Below are 8,729 nucleotides of genomic sequence, written 5' to 3' on the forward strand. Positions count from 1 at the left end.
ACCCTGCCCTGCCAAATCCCACCCCTTCCTCCACCCCACACAGTACAGAACCAAGGGCTCACTTGGGATGGCTTGGGAATCCCTTCTGTAGACACAGATGGAAGAAGCCAGCATTCCTGTTTGATTGGAGAACATTTTCAAAGTTCGTTTTATGTCTTGTAAATTTCAATTCCTCCTGTGTGTTTCCTCATTAAGATTTCCCAACTTTATTCAAGTATGATTTACAGATCCCAAATTTCACTCGTTCTAATCCCACGATTTACTACTTTTAGTAAATCTATAGAATTGCAGCCATCAGCACACAATAGATTTAGAACTTTTTCTTCTCAAAGTTCCTTTAGGCCGAGTTGTGGCTCAGTTGGGTGGAGAGCTTGCCCGCAAGCAGGGAGCTCCAGCTTCGACATCTAGTACCGCATCAGTGGGGTGTGGCGGAACGTGCCTGCAGGCCCAACACAGAGTAAGTGGCGACTGTAATTCTCTCCTTCCTTGTATAACTCCTGGCAGTGTCTGGAACAGAGCAAGCAGCATCTTAAAAACACCAGCTCAAGTCAGGTGTACAGAGGTGGATCTGTGGAGTGGGAAGCCAGCACAGTCTACACAGGGAGTTCCAGGACAGCCAGAGTTACAAGGCGAGGCTCTGACTAAAAATCATTTAAAAACAAAACAAAAAGACAACTCACATTACGAAAACATGTAGGAGGCTTCAGAACTTTGTGAAGACTTATTCAGGGTAGGCAAAGAATGATAACAAAGGGGTGTGGCTACCGTGTGGGCACGGCAAAGTACGGCCGCTGGAATGTCTCTGCTAGTGTCTGCCAAATCATTTCCGACTGCAAAACTCAGCTTCTGCTTCTGGCTCTTGAGTGAAGGGGCTGATGAAGGCAAGGACGGCGTGTACCTGAAATGGTCCCCTTCTCCACCTTGTGCTGACTTCTGCAGGCTTCCACATTTTGAAGAGACTCCTTACTAACGTGGCTACCAGAGAAGTGCCAGGTTAGAATTATGTCATAATTCTAGTTTTTTAAAAAAAAGGTAGCATGAACTTTGAATTCCTTTTCCAAATATATAAAGTTTAGAGTACCTGTTGGAATGCAAAATCTTACAGAGGGAATGATAGCATCAAAAGAACCCAACTCATCTGCTTTTGGACAATGAGCAATTTTAAAGAAGTGTTAAGTATGTCACATATGTATACATGGACACACATGTATACACACACACACACACACACACACAGGTTTGAAAACAAAGCATCATTTTCAAATCAGACCCCACCAGGAGAATGGTTTGTGTGGGAAACACACCATAAAATCAAACCCAAAATCTCTAGGTAACAAGAAAAAAACCTGGGGGGGGGGCTTGTGCGTTAAACAGCCCCAGGAGGGGTTAGCACTTCTGTGAGAGTGGCCTCTCCCTCTCTTGGCCCGAGCTTTCAGTTCTCCCCTGGGGTTCGTTAACTTTTCACTCTCTCTACCACATTTATCCTCCGAGGATTTGTAGGTCTTTGTTTCTTTAAGCTGAAGCATAGACACAAATTCTTTTCCTTCCTTCACTCAGCAAAATTTCGTAAAACAAACCCCCTCAAGCTAGGAGGAAAGCATGGGACGGGAGGGATGAGGGCAGGACGTCAGGGGGCCGTGCGTTCAGTATGCAGGCCTCTGATTTCAAGGCTGGTTGGTGAACCCTGACCCAGTTTGCCCTGACGCTTTTGGCAAGTTTGCAGAGCCCAACTCTGTTCCGACTCCTGTGCTCCTGGGCCCTGTAGTCTTCACTTCTTTGAAAAACATCACTTCTTTGCCTTCCTATTGGTCCACCGCATTGTCTTGCTCCATCAATAACAGAGCTAAGCTAAGTTATGTGGCTTTTAGAATCCCTGAGTCTATGGGACCTCGAGCCAAATGTCACTTAGCGCCTAGTCACTTACAGCTTCCCACGAGCACAAAGAAATGACCCAACCAAGGCTGGGAACTTTCAGTCTGTTGTCTATGCCTCCAGGGAATATGGTCTAGCTTGCCAATGGTGGGTGAGAACACTTTTAGAGGCTTGAGTGTTAACACCCTTCAACTCCTGTCTCTAAAGAGAGTATCTCTTTGAGCCATTAAAAAGTTTAGTAGTTTTCTTACTGAAATGATACACTGAAGTTAAAAGAAATGATTGTCAATATTAGAATGTAAAGTCACTTACCTTGCCTAGAAGAAAATGCTAATGGTTTTCCAAATAAGGTACCTGTGAGTTTTCGAACCAGCCACTTCAGCACCACCTAAAACCTTACTAGAAACACAGACTTTTCAGCTGAGTGTGGCAATGTAAACCTTTAACCTTGGCACTCAGCACTCAGGAGACTGGGGCAGGCAGATCTCTGTGAGTTTGAAGGCAGCCTGGTCTGCACAGTGATCTCCAAGCCATCCAGGTCTACATAGTGAGACTGATTCCAAAATGCAAAACAAACAAACAAGCAAAAAGGAAGGGAAGGAATTGGGATCCTCCATGGACTGCTAAATCAGAAATTTGAGGGTCACAACACCGTATTTTAAGAAACCCCCAAGATGATTCTGAGCCACCCTCTGAGCTACTGAGTTACACATTGCCTGTCTTTCTCTTTTCATTTACTTACTTATTTTAAGCACTGGAATTACAAGTGTGTGTCCACTATGCTCTCTCTCTCTCTCTCCTTTCTGTCTTCTCTCTCTCTCTCCTTTCTGTCTTCTCTCTCTCTCTCTCTCTGCCCCTTCTCCTCTTCCTTTCTTTCCTTAGCAACAGAGCACTGGTTTTATTCAAAGCAGCTGTGTGCCAGGCTGAAGCGTACCCTATTTTTAATCATTCTTGTAGACAGAATTAACTGATGATATGGACGGGGCAGTTCAGTGGCCCAGGCCTCTGAGAACTCTTGGGAAAGAGTCAGTTCCACTCCAGAAAAGTTTTTGTATTTTCCTCCTCTCCTCTGATTCCTTCCTTGACTAGAATGTTCATTGCCAACAACCTCATGAGGTGACCCTGAAGATCACTTTAGTCTAGTCTGTGCTGTTCAGTAGAGCCCAAGGCTGGGTAACTTGTAATGGATGCAGATTTGTTTCTTATAGTTCTGGAGGCTGAGAAGTCCACGATTGAACACCTTAGGTTGGTAAGGGCATTCTTTCCAGAAAGGCAATGCAGGGCAAGGCAGACACACACACACACACACACACACACACACACACACACACAGAGAGAGAGAGAGAGAGAGAGAGAGAGAGAGAGAGAGAGAGAGAGAGAGTTATCTTTTAGTTAGGAGCCCACTTCCTGAGATAAGGACATGAATTAACTCATGAGGGCTCTGCTCTCATGCCCTAATCACGCCAAAGATCCCATCTCAATGCCATTGCCTTGACAACTAGGTTGTCAACATGGACACTGAGGACACCTTAGGTCACAGCCATCAAGGGAATGATGAACTAAGGATAGAGAGTGTGAAGGAGACTTGGACTTTAGAACATCGCCCTGGACCTCTTTAGGATGCAGAAATTAAACGTCCTTCTTTAAGACATCATGAAGGTTTGTAGTCTAGACAGCTGAATCCAGTCTTGATGCCTTTTTACAAATACTGTGTGTTGAAAAACTATAAGCCGTTAAAAACCTATACCTGCAACAGAGGGCAAAGAGGGCACGTTGATGTCTATGGTGAGGCTCGTCCTGAAAAGGGGGCTGAAAGTGGAAAAAGAAAGAACCAAGAGAGTAGAGAAAGGCAGAGTCAGATGGGATCAAATGGCCATTCTGTAATGACCATCCCAAGTGAGTTCCCTACGGACTGATCATAAGCTACCTTCAAGAAAAAGAGGATTCTTTTTCATTGTCCTCTGGGCTTTGTACGTGTTACCTACCAATAAGAATGTCCTTCCAATAATAGATCACATGTATGCATAACTAATGGGGCACACATATTTTAAAAGATATTTATTTATGTATATGAGTGCTCTGTTGACCCAGAAGAGGGCATCAGATCTCATTATAGACCATTGTGAGACATCTTGTAGTTGCTTGGAATTGAACTTAAGGCCTCTGAAAGAGCAGCTCATGCGCTTAACTGCTGAGCCATCTCTCCAGCTCCAGGGGCCCACATTTTTATGTCTGGATTTTCCTGTATTCCTATGCTCAGTGTTGTGAGGAGTATAAATATGATGTGGTAAAACCTCTGCCTTGAGAAAACTCAAAACGTAAAGAAAACACACACTCAGTAAGATGAAAACCATTGTCTGGTGCAGTTGCTCAAAAACTTGGTCTCAGGAGTGAGGAACATCAATGTCTTGCCTTGTGGGATAAGGCCAATGTTGTATCATACTAAGGGTGGCATGGTGCCTCCAAGGTTTCCTGATGTCTATAGGTCGTTTTATGAAAGTGAGCAATAAGAATGGTGAGCTTTGAGTTCTGCGCATTGGACACCTGATTCATTTTGAGATCATGCCAGTTTCCTTCACTGAGGAAATAATCCAGGGACTACTTCATTCTGCCACTGTGAAGGCCCCTTGTGGCAGCTTCTGCACAGATCTCAGAAGCAGGCTTCCTTTGAGTGTCCCATGAGCGGAGAAGACCTTTTGGAACAGCCTGGAGTACTGGACCCCCTTCCCCCAGAGGCCACTCATCTATTCACTGGGTGTTTATTTACACTGGGTGTGATTCCAGGAACTATAGCCAATCAAGGTAAGAGTTAGTTCATTCGTCCTTTGGTGCTCACCATCACAGCGGGGGTTGAAAGAGGATAGAAAATAAAAAATAAGGTCAAGGAATAATTGAAAGCATAAGAGGTAAAGTGCTTACCTTGCAAACATGAAACCCCCTTGGATTTCCCAGAATTCAAATAAAAAGCTGGGCATGGTGGCAGGTGCTTGAAATTCCAGCATTAGGGAGATAGAGGTGGCAGGTCCTTTGAACACAAACGGCCAGCCAGCCTAGCTGAATCACCAGCTCCAGACTAGTAAGAGACCCTGTCTCAATAGAGGATGCGGGGCATGGAAGGAGCTGGAGGGAAGGGACTTGAGAGAGAGGAAAGGGAAGGAGAACAGTGATGCGATTATATTTCAATTAAAAGTGTACAGAAAATAGAAATTTAAAAAAACAAACCACGAACTGGATAGCAACTGAGGAGCAAACCCAGAGGTTGGTCTCTGTCCTCCACATGCATACAATCCCTGCTCCCCAGGCGTGGTGTGAGCCATGAGGGAGCAAAGGAAACTAGGGAGGAAGTCCTGCTCTTCTCCAGCTGTCAGGAAAGATGCTGACAAGCTGGGCAGCGGCTTCTTATGGGAAGGACTATGCTTAAGGACTGGGGAGGAGCTGCTGAGACTTAGGATGTGAATGGAAGACAACAGGGAGGGACACTAACAAGAGTGTGGCTTTTACCTCTGAGTGACTTTCACCTTGGAGGCCTGAAGGGTTAGCCACTGGCTTCTCCAGAAGAAGAGCTCTCACCTCTGTCCTTAAATTCTCTAGGGACCACAGACTGAGAGGGCTTCTCTTTCTCTCATTCTCTCTATTCCTGTCTAGGCTGCACTAATTAAGAGTTACTAAAATATCTTCAAGGGCGCACACCGAAAGAGAAAGAAACTTGGATATAGAAGAGGTTGTGGGCAAGAATAATTGGAAACAGGGGACACATGTCTTCCCCATCTTAGGGATGTCACGAAGCACAGCCCTTTGAAGGTAGGCAAAGCTGTAAATCTCACTCTCTTATTTTACTTTGCTAAAACTCAATTTGTAAGGTAAGCAATTAAAATGTTCAAATTAAAAAGCCAAAGTAAATCACAATTACGAGTCAGCTCTTAATTTATTTAGAGGGTATTTTTTCTTTCTCCCTCAGGAAAAAGAATTGTGTTTTATGTCATTTCCCCTGCAGCTTCAGCAATGAGACTGTCACAAATGGGAAGCTGGAGAGGTCTCACCAGACTACTGCTCCCTCAGTTAGAGTTCTGAAAAGAGCACATGTGAGACTATCCAACTGTTCCTATGGACCTTTGTTTACAGAAGCATTAATTACAGCTGTGAGACAAAGGAGATGCCATTAGGAAAAGGCATCTTCACTGGAACTTGGAAGGGAGGTGGCACTTTCTTTCCTAAACTCATCATCTCCAGCTGTGCACCAACCAGATGCACACATAGGAAGGAATCAAGCTTTCCCATTCCCTACCTGACTTCCCCCGTGGCCACCGCCCTTGGATGACTGGACTTATAAAGAGCATATGATCCAGTGGGACTCAGAACCCCTCACACCACCTAGCTCCACTAAGCTAAGGTCTGGCTACCACCTAGGCCATATCAAGATGACTTCAACTTAATTTCCAAATGACCTTTAATCAAGCCAGAGTCTCAAAAACCACTGCCTTCCTCTCCACCCTTCCAATTGAAATCATTTTAATTAAATTTCTTGCCGTCTTATTGTATGTGCTCTGAGAGTCAGATTTAACTGGATTCATAAAAACAATGTGACATTGAGTGACACTGTTTCATTAGGTTTGTTTGTCTGTTGGACCATGCTGAAGTGTGAGTCAAGGAAGGCCGTCTCCTTCGTTCTCCCCTTTCAGGCACAGGCTGTGTAGTTGACTTACTGCCCCAGCCTCGTCAGGGAGAACCCAAATGGGAGACAAAGTAAGGAAGGGAAGGGGAAGGTGGGGGAGAAGAGGAGGAAACGGAGAAAGAGAGAAGAGGACAACTAGGAGGAGGGTAGATAAAAAAGACTCCGAGACTACGGAGAAAGGAGGCGGGAGGAAGACTGGAGTGCGAGAACGAGGTTAGACTCAAAGGGAAGAGACAAGCACTTCCACCATCCGAATTGTACATGTAGGATGAGAATCTCACATGAAGATGGAGGTTTCTGTTCTGCCAGGTCCCGCTGCCCAAATAAATACACAGACCCTATATTAATTATAAAACTGTTGGCCTATGTCTGGGGTTTCTTACTGGCTAGCTCTCTCTTCATTATTAACCCATAACTACTAACCTATGTATTTCTACATGGCCTGATTTTACCAGAGAAAGCCTGGCATGTCCTGTCTTCCCTGTCTCTACATGGCGTCTCTTTGCAGCTTCTCTCTGCCTTCCTCCCCAGCATTCTCCTCATCTGGTAGCCCCGCCTATACTTCCTGCCTGGCCAAAGTGCAATCAGTGTTTTACTCATCAACCAATAAGAGAAGCATACATGCAGAAGGACATCCCCCATCGCTCACAGAGGACCACACACCTTCTAACTTTTCTGTTCAGAGTGTGGCATTGGGTCACACGCCAACTAAAGATAGTGGCGGTCTACTGTCAAGCCTCTCCATTGCTTCCCTGCAGTGCTGGCTCCCTTTTCGCTCAGCAGCTCTAGTGTGGGGTGTGGCGGGGGTGTGGCAGATGCATCACACTGTCAGTATCTATCTTGTAATTCTAAGGAGCATCGTAGTCAGCCTTCCCTGGGTCATCTTCATCTAGTAGCTCAACGTCCTTGTGGATAGTGAGCATGATGGCATGACTGGAATGGGAGTCAGTTGAGAATGGATGCTGAGGAGTGTTAGCAGTTGATGGTGGGGGAGGTGTGGCCACGATGAGGCTGTGGAGGGAAGCTATTTCTGGACAAAGAAAACAAGCTTTATTAGAGTGAGGGCAGTAACTGATGTCTATTCTGTGTTGCAGCTTGAATGTGAAACATCCCTCCCACAGCCTCACGTTTTCAACACTCGTTCCCAGCTGGTGGTGCTGTTTTGGGAGGCTGTGGCACCTTCAGAAGGTAGCGCTTACTTCATGGAAGTTAAGTCACTGGGGGAGCGTCTTGGAAGGGGAGAATCTTGGAAAGTTATAGCCCCGCTACTGGTTGCAGAGGCTCTCTCTGCCTCCTGCTCCACTGCTGGGTGAACAGTCATTTGCAAACTGTGGCACTCTGTCTTGTCCTCCCTGCTGTGATGGGCTGCAGCCTCCTGAAGCCTCCCGTAAATCGTTCCTGAAACACCAAAGTTAATGTGATATAAAAAAAGGAAAAATAACGTATGTCTCGCTTTATATAAAATTGCTTCCAAATGGATAAGGGACCGAAGTATAAACCTTGAAACTGTAGAACTTCTAAAAGAAAGGGTAGGAAAAAAAATCTATGTGACCTGTTACACAGAGTTCATAGTTGTGATGCCAAAAACAAGATCCGTAAGGGGAAAAGAGTGATTGGTAGGCGATCTTAATTCTCCTTCCTGTCCCCCATTCCAAGTTCCCTGGTCTCACTGCCAGCTCCTTTGCAGGCCACTTGCAGGGGCTTGCCTCTCCTCCCTGCCTCCATGGGGACCCCGAAGATCCTAAGGAACCAGCCCTCCTCCCTCACCCCATCCCTTTGTGTCAGCTGCCAGTACCCAGAGGCGCTCACTACCTGGGACCTAGCAGGTCACGCCAGCCTGGGAATCAGATCAGTGTCTTGCTGAGCCATCCCCAGAGAAGCTGCCTACTGCAGCAGAACTGGACAGCATGCAGAGAGAGTGAGCTCTTTGAACACTCAGTCCTAAATGGGATGCCTCCATCAGACCTCTCTCTTCAGCGGCTCAGAGAACTCTGTGGAGGAGAAGGCAGAAGGATTGTATGAGCCAATGCGGATGGAAGGCAATGAGGGAATACGACCTTCTAGGCACCCCAGAACTGATGTACGTATGAACTCAGAGCCCGAAGCAGTGTGCACAGGGCCTGCTGAGGTCTGAGGTAGATGGGGCCTCAGCACTGGGAGGGAAGTGGACACGAGCCCCCATCCC

At 46.1% G+C, this 8,729-nt stretch overlaps 1 long non-coding RNA gene across 1 annotated transcript; it reads left to right on the top strand.

Annotated features, from left to right (window-relative positions):
* The first annotated feature begins 352 nt into the window (after positions 1-352).
* Positions 353-7,851, top strand: LOC121140688. The gene is made up of 3 exons (XR_005877616.1): positions 353-457; positions 5,518-5,673; positions 7,639-7,851. It is a non-coding gene; the product is annotated as an uncharacterized LOC121140688 (long non-coding RNA).
* Positions 7,852-8,729: the final 878 nt, after the last annotated feature.

The sequence above is a fragment of the Mesocricetus auratus genome, unplaced genomic scaffold (genome assembly GCF_017639785.1).
Source record: "Mesocricetus auratus isolate SY011 unplaced genomic scaffold, BCM_Maur_2.0 Super-Scaffold_100006, whole genome shotgun sequence".
NCBI lineage: Eukaryota > Metazoa > Chordata > Mammalia > Rodentia > Cricetidae > Mesocricetus > Mesocricetus auratus.